We start from the raw sequence: 19,723 nt of genomic DNA, 5'->3' as shown, positions 1-19,723 counted from the left end.
CAGGAGTGGCTGTCTGACAGGGAGACTTTGCACTTGTACTCAGAAATGAGCTCTCTGTGCCTTTTTGCATCCCTTGGAAACTTTCCTTGTCCTTTTCTTGGTGTTAATTACTCACTGAGCGACCTGTTCAGCATCAGCAGGATGTGAGGAGGAGGTGATGGGTACCCTGGTGCCACCCATGCTTCCTGATCCTTTGAAACACAAACAAATAAACCAGAGCTGTTAGAGCTCTTTAAACTCTCACCATGACACTGTCCTCCCCATCCATAAATAAATACATAATGTGATGGATGAACAATTGGCTGACAGGTCGGGTCAAAGGGTTATAGTGAATGGGGTTACTTCAGACTGGTGGCAGTCACTTGTGGGGTTCCCCAGGGCTCCATTTTAAGACCAGTTTTCTTTCATGTTTTCATAAGTGACCTGAATGCAGGACTCAAACATATACTAAGTTTGCGGATGACACTAAATTGGGAGGAGCTGTTGACTCTCTCAAGGGTGGAGAAGCCTTCCAGAGAGCTCTAGGCAAATAAGAGGGCTTGGATGTCACCAACCACATGAATTTTAACAAGAGCAAGTGCTGGACTCAGCACCTGGGAGAGGGCAAACCTGGCTGTACAGACAGACTGGGGAATGAGAGGCTGGAGAGCAGCCCCACAGAAAGGGAGCTGGGGTTGTGGTTGATGGCAAGTTGAATATGGGTTGGCAGTGTGCCCTGGCAGCCAAAAGGGCCAGCCATACCCTGGGGTGCCTCAGGCATGGCACTGCTGGCTGCTTGAGGGAAGGCATTGTCCCACTCTGTGCTGGTGTGGCCTCAACTTGAGAGCTGTGTGGAGGTTTGGGCACCCTTACATAAGGACATAAAGGTGGTAGAGAGAGTCCAAAGGACGGCAATAAAGATGGTGGGGGGTCTGGAGAGCAAAATGTGTGAGGAGCAGCTGAGGCCCCTTGGTTTGTTCAGCCCTGAGCAGGGCAGGCTGAGGGGAGGCCTCATGGCGGCCTGCAGCTCCCTCACGAGGGGAGCGGAGGGGCAGGTGCTGAGCTCTGCTCCCTGGGGACAGTGACAGGACCCGAGGGAACGGCATGGATCTGGGATGGTCAGGCTGGGTGTTGGAGAAAGGTTTTTCACCGAGAGGGTGAAGAACTGCTGGAGACAGGAGAAGGGCCTGCAGGCTTTAATGCTAGCTGCTGCATCCAGCTATGAAATGTCCCTCACAGCTAGTAGCCAAGGTGCAATTCAGTTGTAGTGTCAGAAGCCATCCAACAGCATTTCATCTAGACATCCATACTGAGGCAACCATTTTCCCAATAGTTTAGCCATTCCCTCCCAGCAGCCTTCTCTTATGCAAATCATCTCTAAAAGCCTCCTTAGCCCCACTTTGCCTTATCTGCCACGTGCCTTCGGTGTGCTGTAAATGACACAGCCCGCCTGCTCATGAAAGCTGACATTTTCAAACCTGATTTTTAAATTGTAAAATACATGGCACGTGTCTTGCCAAAATCAGATGAAATCAAGTTAGTATCTAAAATGTTAAAATTACCATTTACATTTATATCAGGAATTAAAGCAGGAGGGTGCAGACTACATACTTTGCAAGGATGCTAGTAAAAAAGCCACAACTATTCTCACCGAAAAACACATCAGTCCTCTAAAGATATTATTTAAATGCTGTTCGCTTGGCATCTTAGCAAATTTGCAATATTAAAAGTGACATTAACATCACAGGAGTGAAAGGTTTCAAATCACTACCAACAGAACAGCAGTGAATACATATCCATGCAAGTACTTTATCTTCCTTTATTCTGTTAAGCAAGTAAGGCTATCCATAAAACAAAAAGACAATGCTAGTAACTCAGCATAAAGCTGATGTTTCAACTGGAAATTCAGCATCTTCATGCTGGGGGGGATGATAATTCTTCTTACAGTTTCATGTTAGGGCTTTGTTCTCATGTTAAGCTTTGCTTTAAGTTTGGCACCCTCAGAAAATACATACATAAGGTTAGGTAACATAGATGCCTATGTCCTATTTCCAGAAGAGATGTAAACCTTTAGGGACATACATGCAAAGGTATCAAAGCACTTAACTCCTACACAGCATGGGGGATATCATATATAACTATACAGCATAATAACTATAAATCTCTTCAGTAACTGTAAAGAGTCTCTTCAGAAATAGCTACGAAAATACATTTAAATTTCAGATGTTTGAAGAAATGTAAAACGAAGCCCCATACCAAGTGCCTGAATTCCCATTAAAATCATTTTGTGTTTAGGTGTCTTTGTAAGGTCAGATGCCTGCATACCCCTGCATCTGCAAGCCACATCTGGAAAGGAAATTGGATATCTAGGATGCAAATTAGTACTTCCAGACTTTGAAATGCTGACTAGTGCCTATCTGCTTCTTTTGGCATCAAAATACCTTGAAATATCTGCAGTATATTTGGTTACTTCTAGACAGGGAATTTTAACAGGCAATTTAAGTCAATCTGTCATACTTTGCACCAAAATGGATGTCAGAGACAATGTCCCAGCTAAGGCAGCCACAATTTGGAGCTGCGAGCAGGTAGCTTCTTAAATGGCTCAAAATATATTGCAAGCACTCATATGACAATGCCCTACTCTTACATCAAGCTTAGATGAAGCCCACCAGATGGTTTGGAAAATTTCACGGTGTGCCCAGAACTGGGCACAGAATAACCAGTGTGGTTGCAAACAGCTTTATTTTACTTTAAAGAGGTGTTACACTGAAGTAGGCATCCAGATTGCCACTTTCATTAATATGGGTTAAAAACTGAGTAGTGCTTATTGGCCTGAGTGCAGGTCAATGTGGTCCTGACAATTGGTACGCTCTATTTCAGAGCTGACTCTCATCTGCTATAAGCATGGGCAGAACATTTCTGTATTTTTTTTTTTCAGAAGTCACATAGACTTACTGTAAAGCTGAAGAAAAAGAAGCAGTTTAAAGTGATGGAAAGAAGCAGGTGCCCTCTCTGCCCTCTGTAGAGTTACCTCCAGTCAGAGCTAAGACAGCTTCTGCAGATGGCTGAAGATAGTCCTACGAGTTCATGAAGCAAGAGAATGAACTGAACATCATCTGAGCCCTGCTGGTATAACAGACTGGATGAAATGAAACCTCTGTGATCCATCAAATACTCTGGAAAGCTCATAAAACTGGATTTTCCAAATGATTTGTACTTTTATCCAGAGCGAACATGCCATAAGAAGAACTTCTCTCAGCAGTCCCAAGCCAAAAAGAAAAACACAAATATGCAGAAGAATGTGAATTACTAAGGCAGAAAGCCAGACAAGCTATTTCATACTACTAAAAGTTTCTGGGATGAGACTTAGTTTGAATTTGGGGCCAAAAGGTTCAGGTTACTGTGTACTTTGTCCCTTTTCAATACAAGGAGCTCTAGAAGTATTATAATGACTCGAAAGAACTAAAAAGCTGTTGACCCTCTTTGATAGCCTAACATATCGGCTTTCCATTTGAGAATTGCTCTTTGATTGAGGTTTTCACTTTTTTATTATTATTATTTTTTTACAGATGTCAGATCAGCTACTCTGCTTTGTGACTATAGAAAATAAAAGATGATGGCAGATCCTGCACTTCCCAGCTAAGTGCTTTTGATCAGTGGTCAACACGGTGATGAATGTTTTTCCATCGCATCCTTCATCCCATGCATTTTCAGGGCTGGTTAGAGGTTGGAAGGCAAGACGAAAGAATGCTGCTATCCGACAGAATTCAATTTCCTGAAAAAAATAAATCATATTTTTTTCCTTGTGACCTAAATGGAAAACATATTGTTCTGAAAGTGCTGTTCAAACAGAATTACCAAAACCTTTTATCAACAAAGAGACTGTCATATATCAGACATCTGGTGTGGATGTCAATTATAATAATTAATTAGACATCTCCCCAGATGCCTGACACTACATTCTGTCAGCAGATTTTTTGACTTCAATCAAAACTGCTGCTGCATTATGCATGAAACTCATGGAGTTGTTGGGAGTTGAGGAGATCAGCTACAAATCACAGCTAAACACACCAAAGGCCTCCTGGTTCTGATGGCTTTTACCACTTTTGAAGGCTGCCAAGTGAAGGTCACATACATTGATTTCTTTTCCTCCCTTAACAACATTTTCGAATGTTTTACATTTTTTCATGCAGACGTTCAAACAAAAAGATGAGTGGGAAGGAATATCACATATATAAATATATATATATATATATAAAAGGTAATGATTACTGCTGTATCCTTGTGGTGAGAAAGAAAAAATGCATCTTAGGTTGCAATCTGAAGTGCAACCACAGTGGAGCATTTTTATTTCTCCCATGTCTGTACCAGCAACACTCTCCAGAACTGATCCTCAAAGACCACAGAAGAAGACAGAAAAAGGTGACCTCACTTCATTACTTTTTTTTTTTATTCTTCATTTTTTTTTTCATAATTAAATTGAAAATAAAGTAATTCCTGGGCCATTTAATTAATTCAAAGCACACAATATTTTTTTTTATGTTTTTCAAAAACATTTTTGCATTTTCCAGGAAAAAAAACAACTCAATTAATTCTACTTGATTTAGGAAATCACTCCAGTCAACCCCAATATACATATATATACAGCTATACATATACTTAGGGAGGGAAATTTGAATAAACATACCACCAATTTTACCAGTATTAGCAAGGGTAGAAAATACTTTATGTTTCAGACTAAGAGCTAATAACTGTCAAGTATATGGGCCCTTGTATTGCAATTTGGTCTTATCTCCTTGATGGGAATTTGCTTGTATTCAATGTGTGCACACTGATAGAAGCCTTAGTTTAGAAATATTTTGAAATGGACAGAATGAGATTCTGGTTTAAATCCCTGGGTTTTTCCTGTTTTCACTGGGGCAAAGATTTCTGCCTGTCTTTTATTTGTTCTATAAAGTATTTAGCACATGTTTGAACAGCATGAAATGATAAATGAATATGTAACTACCATACACTTGCCTCTCTGGAGCTGGCAAGTTTCTTTTATTTGAAGGATTTGCCAATGAAAAATAGAATTACAAACAGTATGTGCATTTTTAGAAGAAAAAATATTTGTAGTAATCCATGTGTTTCAATATTTCATAAAAGTGTCTGGGTTAGTCTCAGTTTCAATACAAACAGAAAGAAAATAGATTTAGATTGACATGGATTTGCTTTGCAATAAAGAATTGAAAGAGGAGCAAAGTCCCAACAAGCAGAGTATGAACAAATTGCAGGAGCCTGAGAGGCTGTCCAGACCTCCAGGTATGCTCCCCTACCCAACATTTGAAGTAGGTTTTGGAAGACTTCTTTTGGTTAACCTTCCCCTCTTCCCCCCCCCCCCCCCCCCCCCCCCCCCCCCCAGATTTTTGTTTTGCCTTTTGTGGAACAAACCCGACACCTCTGAAGGATTTTTATATTTAAGGCTCATCCCTGCAGGGGGTGCTCAGAAATTTAATCCACTGGTTAATAATTGCAATTAATTAAGGCTGGGGATTTAAAGTGGGTTAATGCAACTTCATTAAACCACTGTGTAAACACTTTTAGTTAGGAGCAGAGTCACCCAAAGTTTGCTTAATTGTCCTTGGGCTTGCTGGTATGCAAAGAAGAGGAAGAGGAGAATTTACAACTTCCTTTCCATGTGGCTATTTCTGGTGTGTTTTAGAATAACTTTCTGCTGCTTACTCTACTTTGAACACACGAAACTTGGCAGTACTCTGGAGAGTCCCTACAGAGCAGGTAATGCCCTAGAAATTCATGCCATTTGCTGCAATTTCACAGTAAAAAGAAAAACTCTGGAACCAAAGTAGGCTACACTGATTTGCACCACTTCAGTTCTGAATAAAAGGGTTGAGCCAGAAGAGTTTAAAACAATTTAACTAGTGTATTTGGCAGGCAATGTAGTCATTTTCCTCCAGGTCTTTTTTACCTAAAGACCTGTAGTTTCAGATGCTGCTAGCTGTATGGCACAACCTTGATGGGCGGTGGTACTGGTCTAATATTTCAATTTTCTTCTGAAAATCAGGGCCCATAGTGTAGTGTAGAGCAGGATTTCTTGTTCAAGGATCAAAAGGATCATCTCTATTTGGGTAAATGATGCAGATCTCAAAGAAATACATCATGACAGAAGAGAAGAGAACTCTGAAGAAACTCTGAAGAGTTTCTAGGATGCACATTTCTGCGGTTAAGAAAATAATAAGTAAATAAGCAAAGCTTTGTGAAGTCCTATGACTTTGGCCTGCATTTCTTGAGCAAAATAGGGTCATTGTGACTCACAGCATTGTGTGAATGGAGAGATTCCTCAAGCAACAGTGCTGCTGTGACTCCTGAGCAGTCCCCAAGCCTTTAGGTGCACTTAAAAAAAACAAATCAAATGAATCAACCAACCAAACAACAACAAAAAGAACAACAACAGCAGCAAGAAAAACAAACATTAATAATGAGTTTTTCACTAGCTTCTTTCAGACCTGGCTCCCAAAGCATTTTCTAGCTTTGGCTGGATCTTGTCTGTTTCTGTGATGAGGCTAAGTGGATGGCTTTGCAGCGTGTTGGTAGGGCAGGGGAAGAGGCTGCTTCCACATCGACACCTGATCCCTTCGTGCACCTCACCTGATGAGCCCATACAAGCAATTTTTGAGATTAAATATGCTGCATTTATCTCCAGAGTTCTTAATTGCTGAGCATTTTTAATCTTGCTTCATATTCAGATAGAGAGCAAGAGCGCTACAGAAATGTCAAATATGTAAATAAAATAAAGCAGAAAAAGTGCAAGAAAGAATGATTACTTTGGATCCGCTGGAGTAGTGAATTAACACCAAACCTAGAAACATTCAATAACAGCAATCACTGTACACCACCACTGCCATTGAGAATAGAAACAGATACATTTTTTTCTTTGCTTAAAGAAGACAATTTCCCCCTAACTTGTAGCCAAAATTTCACCAGCCAATTAACGACCTTTGCCTCCGACATCCCCCTTCCTGCAAGGTTTGCATGGCTATTATTTTCAGTACTTAATCTTTTAGAGTGATTTGTGTCTTCTAATAACTGACTGCTTGTTTTGCTATCAGTCAGTTCCAGGACTGCTACAGCGTCTCTCCAGCTTAAAGCTTGCTTCGTTCACCTTGTGACTTCAAATACCATTCTGTCTCAAGCGGGAAAAAAAAAAGCTGCCCAAATCCCATATTGCTCCTTACAGTCTTATTACTCAGGAAACTAAAGAGAGAAAATAAAGGTCAGAAGAACTTTAAAACAACAGTAAAGTCAAGAGGACAGGAGAGTTTTAAAGGAAGTTACAAGCTTGAAATTACAGACATTTTTTTTTAGGATGTTCCAAGACATTTCCAAAAAAGCAGAAACCCCTATGATTCCCTACTCGACCCTTACTTCTCATGGGAAATTACTCAGAATTATCTCTCTTAGCCTGTCAAGAGAAAGCAGCTTATGAAATGTCAGACATTCATATGGTGAGAAGGAGACTGTAACTGAGAACCCCGCAAGTGCCTTGACTGGACATGGAAGGAGCTTTATAAGCCCTCGCTGTCCTGGGACCACCTTCCTAATCTCCCCATTTCTACCCAGCAGCAAACTCTGCTGAGCATCTTTAGAGGAACCCGAACCCCTAAGTCTGTACACCTAAGCTCTGCAAAAACAAATGAACCACGTCCTCCCAGTGCTGATGTACAGCCCTGCAGTGCCTTGCTGCTCCCAGTGCTCTGCACCCAGGTCCCCTGGGACATCCTCTCACCAGGTGTGGGATTTGTTTTGCTCCCACAGTCGATAGCAGAAAGAGTCTCTGTCTGAGGTACTTGCTCCTGGCCACTGTCCCCATGCAGAGGGGGAGGGACATCACCAACCCTGGTTTAACAGGCTGTCTTCAGAGGAGAGCAAGAATAGCCGGGATGAGTCCAAAGGAATGAGACATGCTTTTGGAACCTCTTTTGTTTTGTTTTGTTGTATTTATTTATTTATTTTCACAAGGGAGCTCTACTGAGATGCAAGGGATGTGTTATGCCTCTGCAAGGCATATAAAGCCCGTCCATTGTGTTTGCCACACAAAGAGCACTGGGACAGCTTGGGGCCTGGCTGCCCACTGAGCTCCTGGAACAACTAATTGTTGTGCTGGCGAGGGACGCCTCCTCTGGAAGCTTCTCTGTGGAGAAGCTCTCTGTGTTGGGAGAGCTGAAAGAGCTGAAGGGAATGGCAGGGAGTGTTTTCAAAAGCACCCCAGGGTCTTTGAGATAAGCTCCACTGCAGAAATGCAATGCTCTGTCCTTAGCCTACCTAATGATTGATGTGCCTTGAATGGCTCCTGTGTGCATCCAGCGTTTATTGCTCTGCAAACAGACCTGGGCATCTCGATTTTGCAAAGCTACATTGTCAGGGTGCTTCTGGGCAAGATGCAGGCAGGCACCTTGAGGGAACTTCAAAGGTATCTAAGCAATCCAGGTGTCCAACACAGAGAGAAAGCAGAGCCCTGCACTCGGCCTTGTTTGAAAATCCCAGGCCTTGAGGCTGTGTAATTTTTGTAAGACCATTCATCAACAGGCAGAACAGGTAAGGGGAAGACTTTAAACAATTTTCTTGGAGCTCCTCCCATTGCTGCCTTAGTGCAGGTGGCCCATCCATCATGTCTCTACAGGTTCCTTCTCCTTCCCATCTGCCTTTCCACAGGGGGTCCTAGCACCAATGGTGATGAGATCTTTTGATCTCACTGCTCTCCAAATCCAATACAGCTACCTGAATAACTCCTCTGTGCTACTGCTAATACCATCAGCCAGCCTTCAGCATGAAACTGCTGACAGAATGCCAGCCCCAGCCAGTGAAATGTTTCATTAATTATCATAATTGATATCAATAGCAGATGTCAGCCTTAATGAATGAGGAAAGTCATTGCCAATAAGACATGCAAAGGAGGAGTCCTCCAGCCCCTGAGTTTTGACTTCCCGGAGGCATTTTTCTGTGGATGTGAATCTCTGCCCAACCTTCATCACCTGGGGAAGGCTGGTGGCTTGGAGGAAGGCGGCAGGGGAAGGGACAGAAGTGCCCATCCTGCAGGAGCAGGGAAAGGCTCTGCATTGTGCAGGACACGGTAACATCTGGGGAGTTTTACTTGTTGAACTTTTCATCCCTGGGGGAAGAGTACTCCTTTTAGGAGTGAGCACCATTGAGACCTCTGAGTTCTGACAACATTGTGCTCATGCTCGTGAACCCGTCTGCAGTAACAAATTAGCAGCTGAGCCCCCCTGCTCATCAGCAATACAGATCTGCTCACACCCACTGCCAAGAAGATACCTGTTCCTAAACTTGGGAGAAAAAAAAGCTTTGATACAAAGTTTTCAACCTCTTGAGTTATACACAGTAGAGGGGAAAAAAAGATGTCTTGGTAGACTCCATTTCAACTTTCCTGAGAAAAAAAAATCATGTGATAAAAATAGCACTAGGAATGTTTTGGATAAGTTTTGCACAACCCTGTGTTTTTCTTTGGGACAAATCTTTTGATACCAAATACTTCCTTGCTTTGTTTAGTTATTCTGTTTTTACTCATGGGATAAAAGTCTCTCCTGCACATCCCTCAAGGTTCTGACTTCTGCAGAAAGCACACACAATAACCCTTGAATGAGAAGGAGACGTATGTGCTGAAAATGTCATTAACAAAATTAATTCTAATCTAAAATCTTATCAGAGCTAGAACAACCAGGGCACTTGATCTTACGTTGTGGGCAGCTCTAAAGTCTTTCATTACTGGGCTCACTGGACCAGAGAGGCTACAAGCCTGTACATCTGAATATAGATGATGTACAATTTACGGGTCTGTGGCCTTCTCACTTAACCCAAGCTATTGGCCCATGGTGGGGTTTGCCAACCTTGCTGTTTCAGGCAGGAACAAACATTTTATATACCGTCAATTTAGCAAATCTATTCCCCCGATTCCTTCCTCCCCCCTTCCACTGGTTGTGTTCATTAATCATCCCTTACTGTCTCTCTGGCACAACGTGTTAATTTTCATAGGGCTTGCTCAGCAAGTCTTAAACAGCAGCGTGTTCCCCAGGCAGTGGAGTGAGGCTACCTTGCTGAACTGCCAGGCCAAGGGAGGATTTGTCCAGGGGCAGGATCCCACAGGGGTTAGGCATTGTTCTTGGTTCTAGAGGACTGAACAAGTACAGAAGACATTTTCTGACTGGAAGCTGATGGAGGCATCGCATGGGTGGAAGCACTCTGGGACTCTCTTAGCTCATGGTCATGCTGGTAGAGCTTGCAGGTCTCTGGTATGGAAAGCATTGCCGTAGCTCAATGAAATTTGGTGGCTTGTGGGTTTGACTGCTGTCAGTGTGGTTCACAGCCCTTCCAGAGAAGAAATTTTTCCTAATATCCAAACGAAACCTCATTGGGGCAGTCTGCTACATCTCTCTCTAGTCCTGCTCCCATGACTTTATTTCAGAGATATTTCCTGAGGATAACATGCCTTCAGGATATTTGTATGCTGATCCCATGGGAATAACACGTGATTATAGCAGGGTGAAAATGCTGCATAAGTGGGACTTCTTGCCCAGAATGACCCCAGGCCGGGAGCAGTGATGGTGGTGCAGGTACCTGGGCGCTGCTGTGCTTGGACAGGGCACAGCTGCCTTCTCTAAAAATCACGGATCCTAGCAAAGCTGCAACATTCAGAATGGTGGAAAAGAGCCTATAACTTTGCAGTTACTTGAGTAATCCTTACATTCATGTCATCTAAACGGAGGAAACTAAGAAAGGATGGGAGAAAGGAAGAGTCGATCCTGCTGTGTTATGGCAGGGTCTGGAGACGCAGAGGAGAGGAAGGCAATGGAAGACATAGCAAGGGAAGCTGTGGTTTCTGGGACAGCCAATGCAGTAGCCCCAAAACATTTCAATTTCCTGCAGCCACACTGAAATGCAAAGAACTGGCAAAAGAAATTTTCTTGAATGAAGACTACTGATAGGATTTGGAAAACAAGATCAACGGCTGTAATGCCAACCCATGTCAAAGCTGGCCAGCTAGGCTCTCTAGAGGAACCCAGATGTATCGGGGGCAGTTCAGCCACAGCATCTTCAACACCTTTGTTAGGAAAGGATCGGTCACCTCCTGGTGATCTCATCTCTTGCTGCACTGACCACAAAGGGAACATGAAAACTTGATCTTGGCATTGCATGAACAGAAAGGTTTGGTGGGATTTTCTGGGGCTGAAGCACTTGTTTGATCTAGCTGGTGGGATGCACTGACAGCCCTTTACTTAGAAATGATCGAGTAGCCGGATTATGAGTCAGTGGAAGATTGGAGCCAAACTGGCGAAGCAATTGCAGGTCTCTGTGTGTGTGTGTGAGTGAGAGTGCGTGCAAGACAGTTAACTCTCCTTTCCTTAGTGACTTGGATTGATAGCACTCTGCTATTCCCATCTTTGAAGAATCCACCGGTCGATACTTCACTCCTTTGTGCCCAGCCATCCCATCATCTGCGTGTCTGGCACCGGTTCTTGTAGGTGTAAATAAGAGTCATTTCTCAGGCTGCCAGCCTTTCTGCCCGGAAGACACGAGGTTCATTTCAGCCCTTGACATTAAGCTGGATCCCTTCTCCCTTCTCTTGCAGCCCTTTGGTACTTACTCCTTTGCTGACCTTTTCCCTGCCACATTTGCATGTAACAGCAGGTCGCCGACCTGCAGAATAGATGCAGGATGGATGCAGCCTGCCCTTCAAATGCCTGTCTGGCAGCAGAGAAGTCAGCCTTCTTGTTAACATTTGAGTATGGTCTTTCCACAGGTCAGCAGGATGCTCCAACTCCCTTTTCACCATGTGCTTTTTCTGTCTGGTGAAGAGTTGTGTGGTTTTGCAGCTTACCTCTGTGAGACATATTCATACGCATTACTCCTCTATGTTCCCTTCAAAGACGTCAACCCTTTTAGTGTGATATCCAAACCAAGGAATATCATTTTCTTCCTTGGCATCCTCTCAAGTGAATTGTGCGTTTGCTGGGTGGGGAAGTGTTGTGCACTGAACACAGGCCAGCTCCCCAAACCCAGCCCATGCTTCCGCTCCAGCTCCCAGCACCGGCAGTGCAAAGACGCCTCTGCAGCTGCTCATGCAAGATTCAACCCTTCCTTTTGTGTACCTCCTCCAGCTGGGGAAGACAGAAGAGTCAGATCTCCTGCCTGTGTGGTCTGACAGGCAGGGACCACAGGACAGGCCATGTTTATGCCATTTCTCCCAGACCAGGACAGAAGAACTGCTACAGTTTCTGCACCTTCTGCAAGTCACATTTCTATTTGCATTTTGTTGCTTTTGTTGTTTCTTTAGCTCTACCTCCGTGCTTTTCCAGAACACCTGGGAACTGCTGGGAATGTCAAACCAGCCACCTTTTGTGGCCCACTCCCCATGCATTTTTCACAACTGAAATGGCCCCAGCCTGCTGTGTGGCTTTTCTCTTCTACCCTACACCAGGCGTGGGCTGAGCTGGGCTACAGTGAGAAGGCACCAGCTGTGGGATGTTTGGTGGGGCAAAGGAGGAGGAGGAGTGATGCACTGTGGTCACAGACATCCTATTTCAGTGAATTTAAGAGAGTTGTGGAGGGTGCAGAAGGGGTGGGCTACTTTACCCAGAGCTAGGGGGAACCATCTCCATAGGGCAGGGAGAACGTTCACAGAAATAGAGAAATAAACTCCCTGAGAAGCTGGTGGTGGCAGGGAAGCAGAGCTGAGGCTAGAGAAGTCAGGTTAATTGGGCTGGATGGTGATAGGCAACAAACACAATGATAGTTAGCACTTCCTGAGCACTGTCCACGCCACCCTGAGGGCCATGCACAGTACATCACCATTAATGTCTCAAGGGAAGGCATTCAACAAGCAGCAGGGCAAGCTTCTCAAGCACGTGTGCTCTGTGAGTGCAGTGTCTTAATGTAGCCACTTAACTCCATAATAATATTACTGTTATTATTACACTACTACTGTGCCTGTTACAGCACTGTAGCATTTGATTCCAATTGCTGCTGACATTTTGAAATGTGCTGATACAATGAAACCGCATCTCCCACAGCTCCATAGGAGAGCTGCTAAGGACTGCATCTCTCCCATGAAGCCTGGAGACTTGCCAAGAAGCTTCTCGTGCCCCCGCTCGGACTGCAGGGCGGCCTCTGGTGCTCACGCCTGTTTATTCCAGGCATGGATGGTGTTTTCTGAAGAACTGATCAAATTGTTCATTCTTGTGGTTTCTACCCTGCTCCCCTGCGTCTCACAAAATCACTGACCCTGACACTGCTGCTTGCTGTAGCTCTGATCCTGACTTTCAGCTTCTGCAGAAGCTTCTAAAGTTTAATCCAGGCATGATGTACTAATGGAAAACCTGGCCTAAGCCACAGCCTACAGTGTCTGGGCAACGTGCTGAACAGGAAGGGAGTCTTGCTGCCCACGTTCAGGTTCTTGGAGCAGCCAGCTGTGGGAATGACGTTCAGCACTGAAACCTCTACTGCCTTGAGCTGTGATTTCACACCGTAACGCCTGGCAGGCAGAGATCCTGGGAGCCAGGTGCACCGCATTGTCAAACAGATTCTGGCAAAGCCAGGTGCAAAAACAGAGCCATCATCACGAATTTCAGTGACAGGGAAGGAGGGTTCGCATGGATAGGGTTGGTTCACTCCTCCAGGAACCCATTATGGACTCATGAGCTCACCGTGCAGCATGAGCTGCTGGAGAGAGGCAGCCCAGGCTGCACCTAGGGGTGCTGCCCTGTGCCTGCTCCCTTGCTGTCTGTGCCCTGAGATCTGGGGCTTGCCAGAGATGTCCTAGCATACAGGTGTCCTTTCTAGGCTGGTCTGCCTTCCCTTCTGGCAGAAACAACTTGCCATGCAAGAAACCACAATCAGTGACAAGTGAATTTTCCATTTTGAGTCTCCAGATAACTCCTGGACTCCAGTGTGCTTGTGCTGTACAGATGCATGGTTAAGAACTATTGATATGAACAAGCTGGCAAAGCCTCTTGCTCAAGGCTATCCAGAACAGAATTGTTTTGTTCAGGAAAAGGAGCCAAGTTTGACAATACGTTGTCTCCTAGACAACGTCAGATAATTCTGGAGCTTTGACTTGAAGAAAGCTCCCAAGAGACCCCAGGCAACAAACCCTTCTCATCCTTGCTCAGACAATGAGTCTCCAAAGATAGGGTTTGTTTGCCTCGTTGTCTTACTGTAGCCCTTCTTATCCTAGCCAGACCTCTACATGGACATCTCCCCTCCTGTTGGCAACATCACAACAAAGTACAGAGAGCCAAAAAACTAAAAGTACAGCACCAAAAAACAGGGCTGTGGTCAGCATCCAGTGAAAAAATACAATGCCCTCCACAATCCAAACCTTCCCATTGGAAACAGGCAGTGAGGTTGTTTCTTTGACAGCTCACACAACAAAGAAAATTTTAAACTGTGCAGCATGCTATTTTGTGTCTGCCTACCTATGAGCTCCTCGTGGAACATCTCTGTTTTTTCTCACACTGTCATTACTTTGCCTAACCACTCGTCTAATGAAACAGCTCAGTGTATTTTTGTGCACTGCTCTGCATTTTGCTTTCTTTGCCACCTTTTATCTTCCTTACATGCAATGTGCATGTTCTCCTTACCTATGATCCATATATCCACCCATTTTTATTAATCTAGTCTCTCTCTTCCTTAAGATGAATGCCATACTCTTCTATTTTGTCTCCAGAAAAAGGACCTTCAACAAATCAATCCCCAACAAACGCCCAGTCTAAAACACAGCTCCCTACAAACTGCTTCTTTGCAGATTTTTTATGCCTTTTACTTGATTATTTTACCAATCTCAAATATCACTGTTTTCTTCCCTTAAACATCCCAAAGCGTGTTGTGTGGGGGCGAGGGCTGCGTGAATATCTTTTGAAAATGAAAGCCACAAGCCATATTGTGGTAATAGCCTATTATATTTCTCCTCATATTTACTTCATTCAGCAATTTTTGACTTGATTTGACAATCAAAGTTAATGCTCTGATATATATATGTATATGCATCTATATGTTTTTTCTCTTTTATTTCTTGATTAGAACTGTGAAAATTTTTTCAAAGATTTAAATTGAGAAAAGTGACTAACCCGGATCTTTCTGCTGGCTGCAACATTAGCTTTAATTGTCTGCTAATAGCTCCAAGCATTTAGCTCAGTCTTCCAATGTGCAGACAAAAATGACTTCCTAGGAGATTTTTGAACAATAATGGGCTCCTTACTGCCTGGTGCGGGATGCAGATGTGGTGGTGACAACCACTGTGCATCACTCCAAGAACCTCTCCTGCAAGATGATGGAGATCAGGGATCTTTGTCCCTTCGTGATGTTTGGCAACACTCACCTTTCCTTTCTTGTCCTCCAGCTCTGCCACTGGTTTCTGCTGGCCCACGTTGTCTCCTGTACTTGGGTCCCTGTGGCATAAAATGAAAACAGGGTGCCTCATTCCCCCAGTTACTCTGGACTCAGGTCAGCCCTCAAGTGCCAGTTTGTCGATGCAGCTCAGCGTTTGTGTTGGTAGAGACACTTGAGGTGAAGAGTTTTAACCAGAAAACACAGTTTTGCCACAATCTAAACATTTCATGGGGACACGTCACTCACGGTTACGTTTCTGGTTTCAAAATTTTGAAACCGTTTGTTTCCATTTTCTCATTTAGTTTCAAAGATGTCAAAGGGCTTCAATAAGAGAAGAATGGCTCATTGCAACTTCTGGTTTTGTTTCAGTTTCCTTTATAACTTTTATTCTCCAGAAGCCCTTTATTGTTGGAAACTTAGAATTTCAGATGTGAAGTCTTCTGTTATAGTCTCAACATGAAGAGGTCTGACTTCATCAAAACAAAATGACTCGACAGGAGTAGAGAGCAGCTTCAATAACTTTGGAAGAATAGGGTCAGAATTTTCATTACTTTTGAAATCTTCTAGTTTGAGCTTTTTATTATTTTTGTAATCATATTTCTATAGTATTTGTATTATTTTTAGGTTATTTGGATGGCCAGGAAATAAATTAATACAGAATGTCAGAGTTTCCCATGGATCTCAAATCTTAAATCCCAAGTATTTCTACAGAGCTTACCCAGTCCTCTTGGGATGAATTTTATTGACATTTTTTAACATAAAACTGGCAGCTGCACGACCTAGGTTAAAAGTAGGCATACATATAATTTACTGTAGAAGTTGAGGGTCTAATAACCAAGATTAATAACCAAGATCTAGAGCTGATTCACATCTTCTCCAGGTCATCTGAACAGCTCTCAGCTCTCTGTTCTTTGCATTTCTATAGGGGGTTGGACTTCTGGGAGAGAGCCTTATCTCACATGCGGTTTCATAAGCCTTCCAGGTCAAACTGGGAATACATTTTTTTTAGCTGAGAAAGCTCCTATCTTTGGTCACATTTTATTTATTTTTTCAATAGTTTGTACCTGAGTTAGGAATGGGAAACAGAGAAAGAAGTTGTATGTTGAATAGTGATGCAAAATAACCTCAAAACCCAAACAAAAATCCTTCTCATGTCTGCAAAATGCTGAGAAGCTCAGTAGCAAGGTACAGCTACACTCCGTGCCCAGAGCAAGGGTGGGTAACCTCTATTTCTGTGTGTTTAACCTGCACTGCATTTTGTAGTGCGAACCGTGCCCCACAGCACACGAATTAAACAAAGCCTGTTACTCTCTGCTGGGCATTTTACAACACGCAGACATCTGCATTTATGGCAATTTTGAGAACCAAAATGATTATGTTTGAATCCATATTTAAGCCTCGGATATTTCAGGTGCTGACCGTTCAGTAAAATTACATTTGAAATTCTGATGCAATGGTTTCTTGCTCACTCCGATAAACAGCAGGGAAGAGCTTATTTTCCAATAGCAGGGTTTGTCCAGAAGTCCTACTGAGCTGGGAAACATCAGCAACTTGAAGCCATGGGTAAAAACATGGGCAGAAAGGGTCTCAGGAGGGTGCTGGGTCCTTTCCCTGCCCAAGGCAAGCAGTGCAGCCACGGCACTCCTGGCAGACGTCTGTGCAGCCTCCTGCAGCCTCGCAGTGGAGGCTGCTCTGCACCTTCCCCAGGCAATCGACGCTAGCAGTTGTCACCACCAGATTCCAATACAGACCTTCTAGTGCCTGACCCGAACCTCTCCTGCTGCAGTTTAAGCCCGTTTCCTCTTCATTTCCTCACCAGGGACATGAAGAGTGAAATTCTTATCTTATTCTTTGTCTTTTTCATGTTTGAAGACTTATCTTGCCATCTCTTCTTTAAACTGAACATTTTCACTGTATTCTGGGCCGTGTTTTGAGGGTTGCTGATTGGCCCTATTGCCACCCTCTGAATCTCCTCCTGCTGGTCTACAGTCTTCTTAAAATATGGAATTAAAAAACAGAAACACAACGGACCTTGGTGGAAGGATCACCCATGTGCCTTGCAATTGATGTTGTTATTTAAACTTCCTCATGCATTTGCCTGTGTTTTTTTTCCTTCTTTTCTTTTTTTTTTTTTTTTTTTTTTTTTTTTTTTTTAAATTCCTATGCCTGGCATTTCTGAATTGTGCATGGTTTGAAAACAACTACAAGTTCCCCATCCTTTCCTGTGCAACATCTGCCATGCCAGCTGTTCTCCATCCCACAGTTATGGATCATGCTGCCTAGGTGCAGGTTTGACACTCGTCCTTATTCAATCACATCTTCATTTTTTCAGCTTGATTCTCCAATTTGTCATGTTTGCCTTGCACACAGACCATGTCCTCCAGCAGATTTGGATCTCTTCCCCTCATTATATAGCTCACAAGCTCCATAACCCTGATCTCCGTGCTGCTATCCATGCCACTAATGAACACATCAGATGGCATCAGATACGAAAGGGGTCCCAAGGCAGTTGTGACTCACTCACCCTTTCGGTTTTGACATCTCTCTCTTTAGCCAAGAAGGCAAATGCCAGTGACTGGCACCCCTCTGCTTCTCTGCAAGTACATCACCTTGGTCAAAATTGCCTATTTTTGTGGAGCTGTGAGCCTAAATCTTCGATCCCTCCTCGTTTCTATGCCTCCTGCTGCTCTCAGGACTCCTGCTGGGCAATGAGTTGATTTTTGTTACTTTATCCCATCTCTGTGGGTCCAGCAAAGGCTGCAAAGCTCCTCAGAAACATGTTGTGAGCAGCAAAGGGACTTAGAAGTTTTGCACCATCTCTTTATCCATCCCTGCTCACTAATAGCTGGCCACGAAGCAATGATTTGTTTCAGGCATCTGGTTTGTGAGATACCAAAATGCTGCTTTTTCTCCCCCGTCCACTTTCCATTTAAATGCTAACTACTATAAAGGGAAAGACTCTCTGAAAACAAGCAAGCAAGAAACAGCCTGCAAAGCAGCAAGTTAAAATCCTTCCAAATGTCAGCTGTGGCTGAAGAAGCCACTGTAGGACAGGATTAAGTGCAAAATTGGGTTATAAAGCCTGAAATCGGGTGAACTATACAAAAACATAAAAAACTCCTACATCCTTTGGAGTCCCCAGCACTTCAGGTTTCAGAGCTCAAACTGGGACTCTGGAAGAACTTTCCAGACATGCTGGGTCCCAGTCCTTAATTCCTTACCAGCTGAGTGACTTAAGCTTTATTAGGTGCAACTGTCAAGCAAATCTAGACCTTGCCCCTGACCACTGAGCCTTACAGCACCGGCATCGGACCCCAGCCCTCATCCAGACCTTGATTCTGGTGCAGGCTTATCCCTCATTCCAAAGGAAACCCAGGCCTTCATTTATTTCTTTTTGGTTTTACTTCATGGAGTTTATATAATCCAGCTATCTCTTCCCCTTCCCCTAGGTGGTAAGGGTAAAGCTAAGGTCAGACTATTTTGCAAACAATGAAGATCTTGAATTTGTCAAAGAACAGTGGGAGCTTTACCCCAGTGCTTAGCTAAATTTTCTTTGGAAATGTCAGTAGCCCATCCAGGCACAGAACCAGAAGGTCTCTTTAAATTATGTATGCAACTTCTTGATAATTATGTACCCTAAGGAATATCATATTCAAAAACACGAAGGCTTGGAGGATTTAGGGAGGGAGGGTGCTAAGAAGAAGTTTGGAAAGATAACAGCTTGATTTACTGAAAAGAAAACACTCACATCACATCCAATTCAAGGGGGTTCGTTTTTTTTCTTCTTATTACAACAGAGTCAGCTGCTATTATGTTCCCTGCCGCACAGAGCATCTGATATAAAACTCTGCCATAAGTCGGGTATTAGGTGAATTACCCAGCTACGGAGGCATCTGCTGGGAAACCAAGTACTGCTATGGGGAAGTGCCGCAGGTAGGGTGGAAAGGAGAGCACAGTGAGAGGGAGGATTTGGGCAAACACCTTTCAGTGAGTATGTTGGAGAAAGACATTGTCATGTGAAAATCAGCATTGTTCATCCTTCCAGCGGCACAAATGAGCGACAGGAGCGAGGGCTGCAGCCAAGCCAGCCCAGCTGCTCTGGGCTCACTGCAGAACATTGCTGCAGGGTGAGGGACATACACCATGGCCTCAGAGGCCCCACAAGGAGACAGAGCCCCTTGAGACCTACGTTGGGCAGGATTTGCAGAAAGCTTGAGCATTTCTTCGGAGAGCAAGAAAATCTATTCTTATAACTGCTGCCTAAAATGCTAAAAATGTGCCAGTGCTGGAAAACCACAAGGCTTAAGCCGGTCTTGGAGGAGATCAGCTCGCTCCCTGGGGC

The 19,723-nt window shown here is 43.8% G+C and overlaps 1 long non-coding RNA gene across 5 annotated transcripts in view; it reads right to left on the bottom strand.

Annotated features, from left to right (window-relative positions):
• Positions 1–247: 247 nt before the first annotated feature.
• LOC137843033 (uncharacterized) overlaps positions 248–19,723 on the bottom strand; it is a 75,884-nt gene continuing 56,408 nt past the window's right edge. For all 5 annotated transcript variants that reach the window (XR_011089322.1, XR_011089323.1, XR_011089324.1 and 2 more), the window contains one exon: positions 248–3,754. This is a non-coding gene — a long non-coding RNA (uncharacterized lncRNA). The remainder of the gene's footprint in view (positions 3,755–19,723) is intronic.

The sequence above is a fragment of the Anas acuta genome, chromosome 21 (assembly GCF_963932015.1).
Source record: "Anas acuta chromosome 21, bAnaAcu1.1, whole genome shotgun sequence".
Taxonomy (NCBI): Eukaryota; Metazoa; Chordata; class Aves; order Anseriformes; family Anatidae; genus Anas; species Anas acuta.
This window is presented reverse-complemented; position numbering and strand designations above follow the sequence as displayed.